General features: G+C 41.6%; 1 protein-coding gene across 2 annotated transcripts in view; it reads right to left on the reverse strand.

Moving 5' to 3' along the window:
- The window catches only part of DLG2 (discs large MAGUK scaffold protein 2), a 783,758-nt gene that overhangs the window by 393,082 nt on the left and 375,160 nt on the right, over positions 1–15,516 (reverse strand). The window lies entirely within an intron of this gene.

Below are 15,516 nucleotides of genomic sequence, written 5' to 3' on the forward strand. Positions count from 1 at the left end.
AAAAAAAAAAAAATATATATATATACATACTTACACACAAAAATCCTCTTCAGTAATCTGACTTGCCCCTCTGTTTTGGTGAGGTCAGTTATATTTCTGTGGCAAATAACGATTTTTGACCACTGACCCCAGCAACTATACAACCTGAATGAAGTTTCTCCTTTAGATCTGCAAGTAATTCAGTATATTTCTCAGCACATCCAGCCTCCTTAGTTACTTTGGGAAACACTGCTTAGCACTGCTTTTGAGGGTCAGGGTGCAGAAATGTGTTGGAGGAAGTTGAGCATTCACGCCGATTAGATTCGGGAAAGGTGGCTGGGTCTGCGAGTGGGTGGGTAGAGATAACTCAAGCCAACTACCCCTGAGGGCCAGCTGTTTAGAGTCCAGTGGTCCCTAAGGTTTCATTTCTGGAAATAGTTCTGTAAGTCTGGAAGCCAAACTTTTATATCCTTCAGAACTCATGAAATTATAAAATGTTAAGAGTGGGAAGGAATCTAACACATTGTTTAACTCAACCTCATCACCTTGTATATGAGGTAACTGAGACGCACTCAAAATCACAGAGTAAGAGGTGGCTGACTTGAACGCAGAATCCAGGTCTTCTGATTCTCAGGTCAATAATACTTCCACTTTCTACAGTGACCGTATATTTTGGAACTAATATGTAGGCACTTAGACTAAGAAGACTGACTGAGTACTTTATTTTTGTTTTTTTTTTTTGCGGTACGTGGGCCTCTCACCGTTGTGGCCTCTCCCGTTGCAGAGCACAGGCTCCGGACGCGCAGGCCCAGCGGCCATGGCCCACGGGCCCAGCCGCTCCGTGGCACGCAGAATCGGACCGGGGCACGAACCTGTGTCCCCTGCATCGGCAGGCGGACTCCCAAACACTGCGCCACCAGGGAAGCCCTGACTGAGTACTTTAAATCAGCATCGTTCTGGGGAATTGGAAGTATGTTAGCTGTAAAAAAGCTTCTCTATTAAGGCAAAAGGAGCTGGATAGAGAACAAAAGAGCAAATGATTCCAGTTGAGGTCCTGTTCCCAGAGTGTCATTGGAAAGGACAGCTGTTCAGGCCCAATATGGGAACACCAGAGGCTCCCTGGCTCCACCAATGCATGGTCTCAAGGGCCTGTCGTGGTCTTAGAGCGTGGAGAGGGAGTCCCTTGTGCCAAACAGAGGTAGTACATGGCTATCGCTACAGCGACAGGACTGTTCCACTGAGCACGAATGACAGTGATACCACCACAGACCAGTCAACCTGAGAGGATGGGTTCCCTTAGATGCATGTGTTTATAGGCAAGACCACTTATTGGTTCTCCTTGGGATATTTACCGACATCTGGATTTGGGAGAAATTTTTGCTTGGGGTCAATTAGACAGAATATCCACTCCATATGAATTCCTTCTATTCATAGAGGGTGGTTAACATCTTTCTGGGCAGGTATTTTATGGACGGGAAAATGCTAGTTTCTAGAAAATTCTGCCTCTGTATTGTTGCTAAAATTGCTCTTCTAAGGTAAGATAAAACAGTGTATGTCCACTACTGGACAAAAGGAAGATATTTGAGTAGCTGAAGGTACTTCTTGGTCTTTGCAGTATTAGCAAAGTACTTCTAGATTTTTTTGCACATGATTTTCTTCTTTTTTTTTTTTTAAATCCCTGCCTAGTTCCAAATACATTCTGCAAAATGTAATTTGCGTCACCTCTCCTGAGAATCCTACCTACCTTCCCAGAGGCAATCACTTTTAACCACTTCGGTTTTAATTCTAGTAGTTACTTCCCTATTGCTAAACATATGCTTATACTAGAGCTGTTGTCGCTTGAACAAAGGGCGGGGGTTAACCTGAATATAATTGATCGTCAGCCCTCCGTATCTGAGTTTCCTCCACATCCGTGAATTCAACCAGCTGCAGTTAGTGCAGTACTATAGTATTTATTATTGAAAAATATCAGCATATAAGTGGACTTGCACAGTTCAAATCACATTGTTCAAAGGTCAACTTCATTTCATTAAATTCTATTTTGTTCCCAGAACAAACGAAATCCCTCTGGCTTCCTGAGGATAGTTTTTGTTATGTGTGTTTTAATCTTGTTTCTGTCACTTGGTAGGTTTGTTAAGATATTTGGTAACCCGTGGTTGTCTGTTCCTATTTAAGAATGAGGTAGTAGAAAGGTCTCAGAAAGTATTGCAATATAAGGGCAAAACTTTTTCACTGAAAGGCTTCAGGTTAGGGGAGCAAACCCGAAACTGTCCCCCTAACTAGCACACAGTGCAGGGCTTTGGTGTGGGGCACTATTCAAATGAGCTTATCTGGGTTCTTCAGAAGAGTCACCCTATTTCTTCAGAGCAGAAAGCTCATTTTCTGACTGGTGGTAAGTGCTTGCCTGGCAGCTGTTCTGCGTGTAGGGGTGTGCACGCTGAGTGGGGGCATCTTCTATTCTCAGGCTCTGCTCTCAATCCCATCTGTTGTCACTATTCTGAATTCTCTGAGTTTCCTGGGTTCTGTTAGGCGGATCTGCTTCCTCCTGAGCTGTGGGCTCCTCTATGCTTTGCAGCTTCACTGTGGTGGGCTGTTTTGTGGGTGGCATCCCTGGAAACACATCTCCAGGAGATGGCAGTCACATAGAATACCATGTGTAAGGTGCCCCCGCAGCTGTGTAAGGTACAGCACATGCCTTTCCTCTGTAGGTGATCTAAGGCAGGGACTGCTTTGTTCTGTTTCTTCAATTATTACCCTTCCATCTGCTTTCTGTCATGCAGAAGTATGCTGAAATCTTTTGGCCTTTGACGCTCCCTTCTCCTTTACTGTTATGGGACTGTCCCCTTTTTTTTTTTTTTTTATTCCATTAGCTTCTTTTTAATGGGGTCTCAGGAGGGAGAGGAGATTAAGATATGGGCTGCATCTGTCAACTTCAACCTGAAGCAAGGAGCTCATACTGTTAATGGGGACGTTATTCTGCCTCGTTATGTCTGGCATAGTTATAGACGATTCAGATATCAATTTAAAAAACAGCAGTAACTCTAGGTAGAGGCTCAGACAGTTTTATTGTCTCTATGGATCGAATTAACTGGAAATCTGAAATATTTCCACTTATTTTATGTCAAGTAAATAGCAACTTCAGTGAAAAATATATAAACCTATGGCCTTTTAGAGCACCTTCATTTTAATAAATATCCTAAGTAGCCGCTTTTCACGAAAGCATTAGCAAGGAGAATTTTGAAATAATGAAATTTCCAATTTCAGCTGATTGCCCACGTTCAGCAGTATAACACCTTAATGGGAAGCCTGCTAAAGACCCATTGGCCTATGCAAAATGAAAAATACCTCTCCCACTACGCGTTCAGTGACAGTGATTGTATGCCACATTATCTATGTATTTGATGGCCAGCTGGGATGTATAGCATAAACTTTAGTGCTCTGGGCTTTGTAGAGGATTACTGAGGTTTCCCCTTCTAAATATTCCAGCAATGCAAGATTAATTCTACCTCAAATATTTTATTTTATATCAAGAAATGGTTTACATACATAGGTACATATATATGTATTTAATAACAAGTTTCAACGTGGGTCTTCAAACTAACCTAAGCTTTAAAAATGAAAGTTTTGTTTGTTTTCTCACGATACTTGGACGAAGCATATATTCAGCTAGTACTTATTGAGGGCCCTACAGGTACCCGCTGCTTTCACAGGAAGTTGGTGAGTGCTATGCTTTTCTCCCTTTTGGGGAGGCAGCTCATGCTTAGGGAGGGGATGGGTCCTGTTTAAGATTAACAACAGACAGCAGAGAGGTCAGGATCCAAAATGAATTCTTTGATTCCAGAGTCAGTTTTCTTCCATGATTGCAGGGAACAGAATATTTTTCATAGTTCATTATTAACTAGATATGAGGCAAACTGCTTTATACCAGTTGGAACGATGGGACATAGCTGAGAATACCGTTTCCTGTTTTTTAGAAATGGGATCACTCTGTGTTATGACATCAGGGTAAGGCCTTCACATTTTTGTTTTCATCTTAACAGAGAATTAGAGTTAGTGGCTGCATGTATCACAGAGGTCATTTTACTCAAGTGGAAAACAGTGCAAAATGCTGAAAGACTGCTTATTGGCAAACTGCTAATAAGCTTTTGTGAATAAGAAGAAAGAAGGAAAAGGTTTGGAAATAGCTCTAGAAGGAAATGCCATTATTTAGCATAGCTGAAGGAAGGCTCCTTTGTGTAATGACTGAACTGTGGGATGATAGCCACCCTGCACGCTGCCAAAGGAGGTCTTTATAAAGAACTAGGAAGGTGAGCTGGAGACCAGTGGTAAGCTCAGCCTCCACACCCTCGTCTCTACCACAACTAACACCTTAGGCTAGTGTGCGTGTGGGCCTCCAGTGCCTCCCCAGATGCCGGGCTAGTCATTCTACTTAGTGATTTCTAGGCTGAGAGTCAGTTCTACTTCTTTATCATTTCTTATCCTAGGAACTTCTTCACTATGTCTAACTTAGACTGAATGTGGCTTATAAATGGTGGGATCAGTGCTTTCCCACTCAATAAAGACTTTTTTTTTTTTTTTGCGGGGCGGGGGCCTCTCACTGTTGTGGCCTCTCCCGTTGCAGAGCACAGGCTCCGGACGTGCAGGCTCAGCGGCCATGGCTCACGGGCCCAGCCGCTCCGCGGCATGTGGGATCTTCCCGGAACGGGGCACGAACCCGTGTCCCCTGCATTGGCAGGCGGACTCTCAACCACTGCACCACCAGGGAAGCCCTCAATACTTTTCATGCCACAGTATAGGGGATGGAGTTGGACAGTGAAGTCAAATTTGATTTCCAATCTAGGCTTGCTATTTTCTATGTAAAGGTCTTTGGGAAAATTACTTAATGTGTCTGAGACTCCATTTTTAGAAAAAAAAAAAGATGCCTATTTTACAAGACTATTTTGGAAATAAAATCAGATAAGATAGATGGATGGATGGATGGATGAATAGATGGATAGATAGATGGCCTGGCACCTAATAAGCACCCAATAAATGTTAGTTTCTTTTCTCTTCCCTCGAAGAAATAGCCATGAATTTGTACTATTTTTGTTCCCAGAAAATTGCACATTTTGAATATGATCTCATTAAGCATCTAATGAAGCTTTCTTCTTCAAACCAAAGCATCCTAATCCTGTTAGTGTTTTCCTGATAAAATGCTGTCTCATCCCTTTGTTAACTCTGGATGTCTTTTCCTTGGTCCTTTCCACATATCCAATTTTACATGCAGAATTCAAAACCAGTCACATCCTTTGGAGGATATGACAAGCAACTGTGTTTTGTGGAAGAGTTCTGTCTAAACTATGGCACTTTCTAGAAGGAGAAAACCAAGGAGGGTAGTACGGAGGGTACGGTCACAAGCCTGCACGAACTTGTACTGCAGGTGATGACTGGTGGATGTTCTCAAGTCCAACTGGAGAATGCTCACAGGCTGCAAAGATTATTTCCTCTCATGTTTTGAAGTGGTCTCTTTACTTTAACTTTTTAAGATATATATACTAGAAATGTAAGAACATTTCTTACTCTAGTCCTAAATTCTTCTTTTGGCACTGAGGATAAGCTGATGTGTAGAAAACAGCTTAGGTTATTCTTTCCTTGTTTAATAAGCACTTAAATATAATCTTGGTAATTAAAGTATTTTTAATATAAATATGAACTCAGCAATGAGGCAAACTCAATAATTTGAATTGCTTCCACAAACGATTATTACCCATATATATAGGAAAATGCCTCTCCAGAATATAGCAAAGATACCCGTCCCTGACTTTTAACAAATCCTTATTTAATATATATTAGAAACTCTCATGCCTTATTAAGTATATATTATGTATAACAACAACAGCAACAACTACTGTCACACACATATAATGCCAGTTCTATTATAAAAAATTAAATTATATGTATATATAATTTTAATTCCTGAAAGAACTCTACAAGGAATCATCATCAGTATTTCCATTTTACATTAATTAGGAAACTGAGGCACAATGAAATCAAGTAACTTGCTATCACATAGCTAGCAACTTCCTTAGCCCTGGTTTAAATTCTGGGAGTCTGGTGAGGATCCATGATCTAGACCATCTTGTACATTATTACAGAACCAAATGGTCTGAAGTATTGACTGAGAACTTCTATGTCTTTTTTTTTTTTAATGGAAAATAACAAGTGTCGCGATGGAGATAGTAGTTTACTGTTGAAAAATGGGTTACTTACTGTTGAGAAAAGAGTTACTTAATTCTTCCAGAGCAAAGTTTCTGTTTAGTCATCCACTTCTATCTCTGTTTTCTTTTATTGGAGTATAGTTGATTTACAGTGTTGTGTTAGTTTCAGGTGTACAGCAAAGTGAATCAGTTATATATATATATATATATATATATATATATATATATGTCTCCATCCTTTTTCAGATTCACCTCCCATATAGGTTATTACAGAATGTTGAGTAGAGTTGCCTGTGCTATACAGTAGGTCCTTATTAGTTATCTATTTTATATATAGTTGTGTGTATATGCTAATCCCAATCTCCTAATTTATCACTTCCCCCCATATTTCCCGTTTGGTAACCATAAGTTTGATTTCGAGATCTGTGAGTTTCTGTTTTGTAAATAAGTTTATTTGTATCATTTCTTTTTTACTAGATTCCACATGTAAGTGATATCATATGATATTTGTCTTTCTCTGTCTGGCTTACTTCACTTAGTATGATAATCTCTAGGTCCACCCATGTTGCTGCAAATGGCATTATTTCATTCTTTTTTATGGCTGAGTAGTATTCCATTGTATATATGTACCACATCTCATTTATCTATGTGTCTACAAATGACTCAATTTCATTCCTTTTAACGGCCGAGTAATATTCCACTGTATATATGTACCACATCTTCTTTATCCGTTCATCTGTCGATGGACATTTAGGTTGCTTCCATGTCTTGGCTATTGTAAATAGTGCTGCAGTGAACACAGGGGTGCATGTATCTTTTTGAATCATGGTTTTCTCCAAATATATGCACAGCTGTGGGATTGCAGGATCATATGGTAGCTCTATAGTTAGTTTTTTAAGGAACCTCCATACTATTCTCCTTAATGGTTGTACCAATTTACATGACCACCCACAGTGTAGGAGGGTTCCCTTTTCTCCACACCCTCTCCAGCATTTATTGTTTGTAGTGTTTTTTTCTTTTTGATCATGGCCGTTCTGACTGGTGTGAGGTGGTACCTCATAGTTTTGATTTGCATTTCTCTAATAATTAGTGACGTTGAGCATCTTTTCATGTGCTCTTTGGCCATCTGTATGTCTTCTTTGGAGAAATGTCTATTTAGGTCTTCTGCCCATTTTGGGATTTTTTTTTTTTTTTTTTTGACATTGAGTTGCATGAGCTGTTTGTATAGTTTGGAGATTAATCCCTTGTTGGTCACATCATTTGCAAATATTTTCTCCTATCCTGTGGGTTGTCTTTTCATCTTGTTTATGGTTTCCTTTGCTGTGAAAAAGCTTTTACGTTTAATTTAATTTAATCTGTTTATTTTTGTTTTTATTTTCATTACTCTAGGAGAAGATCAAAAAAGATATTTATGGAGAGTGTTCTGCCTATGTTTTCCCCTAAGAGTTTTATAGTATCCAGTTTTACATTTAGGTCTTTAATCCATTTTGAGTATTTTTGTGTATGGTGTAAGGGAGTGTTCTAATTTCATTCTTTTACATGTAGTTGTGCAGTTTTCCCAGCACCACTTATTGAAAAGACTGTCCTCCACTGTATATTCTTGCTTCCTTTGTCATAGATTAGTTGACCATAAGTGCGTGGGTTTATCTCTGGACTTTCTATTTTGTTCCATTGATCTATATTTCTGTTTTTGTGCCAGTACCATACTGTTTTGATGACTGTAGCTTTGTAGTATAGTCTGACCTCAGGGAGCCTGATTCCTCCAGCTCCGTTTTTTTCTCTCAACATTGCTTTGGTTATTCGGGGTCTTTTGTATTTCCAAACAAATTGTGAAATTTTTTGTTCTACTTCTGTGAAAAATGCCATTGGTAATTTGATAGGGATTGCATTGAATCTGTAGATTTCTTTGGGCAGTATAGTCATTTTGACAATGTTGATTCTTCCAATCCAAGAACATGGTATATCTCTCCATCTCTTTATGTCATCTTTGATTTCTTTTATCAGCATCCTATAGTTTTCTGCATACAGGTCTTTTGCCTCCTTATGTAGGTTTATTCTCAGGTGTTTTATTCTTTCTGATATGATGGTAAATGGGATTGTTTCCTTAATTTCTCTTTCTGATCTTTTGTTGTTAGTGTATAAGTATGCCAGAGATTTCTGTGCATTAATTTTGCATCCTGCAACTATACCAAATTCATTGATGAGCTCTAGTAGTTTTCTAGTGTTGTCTTTAGGATTTTCTATGTATAGTATCATGACATCTGCAAATAGTGACAGTTTTACTTCTTCTTTTCAAATTTGGATTCCTTTTATTTCTTCTCTGATTGCCATGGCTAGGACTTCCAATACTATGTTGAATGAAAGTCTTTTTCCTGATCTTGGATGAAATGCTTTCAGTTTTTCACCATTAAGAATGATGTTAGGGCTTCCCTTGTGGCGCAGTGGTTGAGAGTCTGCCTGCCAATGCAGGGGACATGGGTTCGTGCCCTGGTCTGGGAAGAGCCCACATGCCGCGGAGCGGCTGGGCCCGTGAGCCATGGCCGCTGAGCCTGTGCATCCGGAGCCTGTGCTCTGCAACGGGAGAGGCCACAACAGTGAGAGGCCCGCGTACAGCAAAAAAAAAAAAAAAAAATGATGTTAGCTGTGGGTTTGTCATATATGGCCTTTATTATATTGACATAGGTTCCCTCTATGCCCACTTTCTTTTTATCATAAATGGCTGTTGAATTTTGTCCAAAGCCTTTTCTCCATTTATTGAGATGATCACATGGTTTTTATTCTTCAATTTGTTGATGTGGTGTATCACAGTGATTGATTTGTGGATATTGAAAAATCCTTGCATCCCTGGGATAAATCCCACTTGATCATGGTGTATGACTCTTTCAGTGTGTTGTTGGATTCAGTTTGCTGGTGTTTTGTTGAGGATGTTTGCAACTATGTTCTTCAGTGATACTGGCCTGTAATTTTTTTGTGTGTGTGGTATCTCTGCCTGGTTGGTATCAGGGTGATGGCAGCCTCATAGAATGAGTTTGGGAGTGTTAATTCCTCTCAGTTTTTTTGGAATAGTTTCATAAGGCTAGGTGTTAACTCTTCTCTAAATGTTTGATAGAATTCACCTGTGAAGCCATCTGGTCTTGGACTTCTGTTTGTTGGAAGTTTTTTAATCAGAGTTTCAATTTCAGTACTTGTGATTGGTCTGTTCATATTTTCTGTTTCTTCCTGGTTCAGTCTTGGAACATTGTACCTTTCTAAGAATTTGTCCTTTTCTTCTAGGTTGTCCACATTATTGGTGTATAGTTGCTTGTAGTAGTCTCTTATGATCCTTTTTATTTCTGTGGTGTCAGTTGTAATTTCTCCTTTTTCATTTCTGATTTTATTGACTTGGGCCCTCTCCCTTTTTTTCTTGATGAGTCTGGCTAATGGTTTATCAATTTTGTTTATCTTTTCAAAGAAAAAGGAAAAAGAACCAGCTTTCAGTTTCACTGATCTTTTTTATTTTTTAGTCTCCATTTCATTTATTTCTGCCCTGACCTTTATGATTTCTTTCCTTCTACTAACTTTGGGTTTTGTTTCTTCTTCTTTCTCTAGTTGCTTTAGTTGTAATGTTAGGTTGTTAATATTTGAGATTTTGTTTCCTGAGGTAAGATTGTATTGCTAAAAACTTACCTCTTAGAACTGCTTTTGCTGTGTCCCATAGGTTTTGGATCATAGTGTTTTTGTTGTCATTTGTCTCTAGGTATTTTTTGATTTCCTCTTTGATTTCTTTGGTGATCCACTGGTTGTTTAGTAACATATTGTTTAATCTCTACATGTTTGTGTTTTTTAACAGTTTTTTTTCCTATAATTGATTTCTAATTTCATAGCCTTGTGGTATGAAAAGATGCTTGATATGATTTCATTTTTCTTAAATTTACTGAGGCTTGATTTGTGGCCCAATATATGATCTATCCTGGAGAATGTTCCATGTGCATTTGAGAAGAAAGTATATTCTTCTGCTTTTGGATGGAAAAATTAAGTCCATCTGGTCTAATGTGTCATTTAAGGCCTGTATTTACTTACTGATTTTCTGTCTGGATGATCTGTCCATTGGTGTAAGTGGGGTGTTAAAGTCCCCCACTGTTATTGTGTTACTCTCGATTTCCCCTTTTATGGCTGTTAGCCTTTGGCTTATATATTGAGGTGCTACTATGTTGGGTGCATACATATTTACAATTGTTATATCTTCTTCTTGGATTGATCATGTAGTGTTCTTCCTTGTCCCTTGTAACAGTCTTTAAGTCTATTTCGTCTGATATGAGTATTGCTACTCCATCTTTCTTTTGGTTTCCTTTTGCATGGAATACCTTTTTCCATCCTCTTACTTTCAATCTGTATGTGTCCCTAGTGGGTCTCTTGTAGACAGTATATATACGGGTCTTGTTTTTGTATCCACTCAGCCAGTCTATGTCTTTTTGTTGAAGCGTTTAATCCAACTACATTTAAGGTAATTGTCAATATGTATGTTCCTATTACATTTAAGGTAATTGTCAGTATGTATGTTCCTATTACATTTAAGGTAATTATCAATATGTATGTTCCTATTGACATTTAAAAAAATTGTCTTGGATTTGTTTTTGTAGCTTTTTTCCTTCCCTTCCTCTTTTGTTCTCTTGTGATTTTATGACTATCTTTAGTGTGTGTTTGGGTTGCTTGTGTGTGTGTGTGTGTGTGTGTATGTGTGTGTATCTATTGTAGTTTTTTTGTTTGCAGTTCCCATGAGGTTTTTAAAATTTTTAAGTTTTATTTTTTTAAAAAAATTGTTTGCTTGTTTGTTTATGGCTGTGCTGGGTCTTCGTTGCTGTGCATGGGCTTTCTCTAGTTGCGGCAAGTGGGGGCTACTCTTCGTTGCAGTGTGCGGGCTTCTCATTGCGGTGGCTTCTTGTTGTGGAGCATGGGCTCTAGGCACGCAGAGGTTTTGATATAGCAGTCTATATATACATAAGGTTGTATTAAGTTGCTGATCTCTTTCCACCTAAAGAAGTTCCTTTAGCATTTGTTGTAAACGTGGTTTGGTGGTGAATTCTCTTAGCCTTTGCTTGTCTGTAAAGCTTTTGATTTCTCTGTCAAATCTGAATCAAAGCCTTGCTGGGTAGAGTATTCTTGGTTGTAGCTTTTTCCATTTCATCACTTTAAATATATTTTACCACTCCCTTCTGGCCTGCAGAGTTTCTGCTGAAAACTTTATGGAGATTCCCTTGTATGTTATTTGTTGCTTTTCCCTTGTTGTCTTTAATATTTTTTCTCTTTAATTTTTTCCAGTTAGATTAATATATGTCTGTGTTCCTCCTTGGGTTGATCCTGTATGGGACTCTCTGCACTCCCTGGACTTGAGTGTTTCCTTTCTCATATTAGGGAAGTTTTTGGCTATAATATCTTCAAATATTTTCTCAGGCCCTTTCTCTTTCTCTTCTCCTTTGTTGACACCTGTAATGTGAATGTTGGTGCGTTTAATGTTGTCCCAGATGTCTCTGAGACTGTCCTCATTTCTTTTCATTTTTTGTTCTTTATTTTGTTCTGTGGCAGTGATTTCCACCACTCTGTCTTCTAGCTCACTTCTGCCTCAGTTATTCTGCTATTGATTCCTTCTAGTTAATGTGTTGTTCATCTCTGTTTGTTCTTTAAATCTTCTAGCTCCTTGTTAAACATTTTTTTGTATCTTCTCTGTCTGTGCCTCCATTCTTTTTCTGACCTTTTGGATCATCTTTACTATCATTACTCTGAATTATTCTTCAGGTAGATTGCCTATCTCCTCTTGATTTAGTTGTTCTTGTGAGTTTTTATCTTGTTCCTTCATTTGCAACATATTTCTCTGTCATCTCCTTTTGTCTACCTTTCTGTGTTTGTGGTCTCCTTTCCACAGGCTGCAGGATCATAGTTTCTCTTAGTTCTGTTGTCTGCCCCCTGTGGGTGAGGTTGGTCCTGGGGTTTGTGCAGGCTTCCTGGTGGAAGGGACTGGTGCCTGCTGTCTGGTGGGTGGAGCTGGGTCTTGTCTCTCTGGTGGGCAGGGCCGTGTCAAGGGGTGCGTTTTGAGGTAGCTGTGAGCTCAGTATGACTTTAGGCAGTCTGTCTGCTGATGGGTGGAGCTGTATTCCTGTTTTGCTGGTTGATTGGCCTGAGGCATTCCAGCTCTGGAGCTTGTAGGCTTTTGGGTGGGGCTAGGTCTTGGTGCCAAAAATGGGACCTCTGGGAGAGATCATGCTGATCAGTGTTCCCTGGGGCCTCTAACACCAGTTTCCTTGCCCCCAGAGTGAGCTACCGCTGACCTTTGCCTCCTCAGGAGACCCTCCAAGACCCCTAGTTAGGTCTAGCCCTGGTTCCTATGGAGGTATTGCTTTGTGCTGGGTCCCAGTGCATGTGAGACCTTGTGTGCACCCTCCAAGAGTGGAGTCTCTGTTTCTCCCAGTCCTGTGGAGCTCCTGCACTCAGGACCCACTGGCCTTCAAAGCCAAATGCTCTGGGCGGGGGGAGGTTCTTTCTCCCGATGCCTGACCCTCAGACTGTCTTGTAGGGCTATTTTTATGTGGGAACGTCCCTGTATAGCCTAAGTGGGTTTAATATTTTTGGGTGCTAGAGCTGTTTTTAATATGCTTGTCTGTCACCTCTTTCCTCAGTGTATGCTGGCCATTATCCCCTTGGTAAGAGGAGTGACTGATGTTGTGGTGACCTGAGCCTGCACTGGATATTGAATAGGGGCCTCCCCTTGCTCTGAGGTTGTCACTGCCCTGTCAGGGGCAGGGTCTGCTCTCCAGTTGGAGTAGAGGCCCCGAGATCTGTCTCTGAGCTGTGTTTCTGACCTGCAGTGTGACATAGGCAGGATTGGAGCACTCTCTCTGGGAGAGAAACCACTGGGTTTTCCTCCTCCAGAGCTGTTCAACTGTGAGTGTGCTCTGTTGCATCACTTTTCACCTGTTGGGCTGGCTCATAAATTATACTATTGCTGGAACTTCTCTCAGACCCACCTTAACAACGGGTATGCCGGCAATTGGCCCTGGTATCTTTCAGGCGTTGTTTTCACCAGACTACCAGCACAGATCCACTGCAGTCAGGTCCCAGGACTGCAGTAATTGTGCACCAGGGCCTGCTGTGGGAGCTATGGAGGCAGCTCAGATTCTGGCCCGGTCTAGTCCCCATGTGTATGTGCCCACAAACCCACAGTTGCTAAAGCTAGACCCATCTCAGCTGGGGGAGCACTCATTCATTTGGATATTCTGCAGGTGCTGAGTTTACAAAGCCGGCAGCTGGGGTGTAAATCCGCAGTTCCCACAGCTGTGAGGAGAGATTTCAGCTCTTCTTCCTTAGTTGCATGGCCCATGAGGCTCAGCTGTGGTTTCAGCCCCACCTCTGCATGTGGGCCTTCCACCAGTGTCTTTTCCCGAGGCTGCCCCAGAGCCTGCCCAGGTGGGTGGGGTCAGAGGCAGCAACAGGTGGGGCAAATGCCAGCCTGCTGGGGTGGGCAGGGGTGAAGGAGGCAGCCGCAGTGGATGGGGCATCTGAGCCTGCTTGGGCTGTGGGGCTGGAGGAGGGGCGGGGGTGAGTGAGCCTGCTCTTGCAGGCGGTGGCCAAGGAGGGTGAGGCCTGCAAGCCTGTTCAGGCAGGAGCCCCTTCTAGTGCCCAGGGAGGCAGGGGCTGGCATGTGGGGAAGGGGGCTGCAACGGCGGCCAGGGCTTCTTCCACAAACATTCCCGCTTGTAGAGCTCTGTACTCCCATACCTTCAGGCTCTCTCTTTGCAGCTAACAGCAGTTCCCTCCCTGAGTCTGCTCTCCAAACCCCAGGTTCTAGCACCCAGCCTCTGTCCGCACCAGCAGACACATGTCTCAGGCTGGGACGTGCCGTGCTGTGGCACCAAACATTCATGTAGGTCTTACTCTGTCCTGCCTGCCACAGACTGGTCGCTGTGCTATCCTCTGAGCCCCTGAAGCTCCCCAGCTGATCTCCCTACTAACGAGGGGGCTTCCCTGGGTGGGGGAACCTCTCATCTTTCAGTTCCCCCCCAGGGGTGCAGGTTGTGTCCTGTTTCCTCTTGTCTTTTTAAAATTTCTTTTGTCCTACCCAGTTGCATGGGGATTGTTCTTGTCCTTTTAGGTGTCCGAGGTCCTCTGCTAGTGTTCAGCAGGTGCTCTGTCAGAATTGTTCCATTCTTGATGTACTTATGCCATCTTGACTCCTCCCCCACCTCTATCTCAGTTTTTGTTTTCTTTTTTAATAGAGGAGCTAAAATTGTTTGATGTTCTTTACTGCTAAAAACAGAAGAGTAGGACTAGGAAGAGAAGGAGGTATCCTTTTGAGGGGAGGGCAGTGTTCATGCAGAGGTCACATTCCTTTCACTCACGTTCCCATGGGTTTGCGGACATGCAGTGGATATCCTTCGCTAAAGGCAAGAAAGGGCACCCCATGAAGTGTTTATAACATCTCCCTCCCAAGTGGATGTCCACTAGGTCATGGAGTTTGCTGACTTGCCCTGGGGAGAGAAGATGAGAATGTCAGGCAGGGAGAAAGAAAGGAGGCAAGGACTAGCCCTAGTAAGTTCCACCTGAGGGGTAGGAAAGATGGATGCTGCTCATGTCTGCAAGCCTCACATTTGAAGCTGCTGAGGACAGATGAGAAAGGGTGACTATGTGCTTGTGAGGAGGGACTGACGCAGCTGGGGCAAAGTGGGTGAGCGCATCAGAGGACTACAGTGTGCTACTGCCAGGGGGTTTTGTAGAAAAGATCGCTGATGCTCCCAGGGGACCACGTGCTGGGGGAGTTGAGTTTCTTAGCATTGGTGCGTGTTTGGTTCTCTACCCATCCAGGCTACATCACCCGTGATAGCCAACAGAAAGGAGGACTGCTACAGGAGAATGTGAGGAATGCCATTTCCCATTTTTTTTTTTTAAACAACTTCATTTCTACCAGAGAAGAAATCTAAGAGAAAGGAAGATCTAGAGGGCGGTATGAGAGAGAGAGCAGATTACTCCTCTATCAACTCCAGAGCACTTTGGTGGACCCCAAGTCTTAATTATGTTGGAAAGAGAGACAGAGGTTTGACTGAAAACACAAGATTTTAAAATAGAGAGACTAAATAATAGAGATTTTAACTGAAATGCCATTAAGGAAGTCTACTTGTCATTGAGAAATAGGGTTGAACAAAGCATAGTTGGTAACAGATATTGGAAAATAGTGATTTAATTTTTATACAGTAACCAATTAAGTGTTGTCAATTAAATCAGTTGCGATTATAAAGCAAGTGGATGGAAATATTAACTCCTTCTTCTCAGCCCCTTCAGCTTCTAAGTCCTCTACACGTAAGCCTGGCCAGCC

This window comes from Neophocaena asiaeorientalis, unplaced genomic scaffold (genome assembly GCF_003031525.2).
Source record: "Neophocaena asiaeorientalis asiaeorientalis breed wild unplaced genomic scaffold, Neophocaena_asiaeorientalis_V1.1 scaffold23, whole genome shotgun sequence".
Lineage (NCBI taxonomy): Eukaryota > Metazoa > Chordata > Mammalia > Artiodactyla > Phocoenidae > Neophocaena > Neophocaena asiaeorientalis.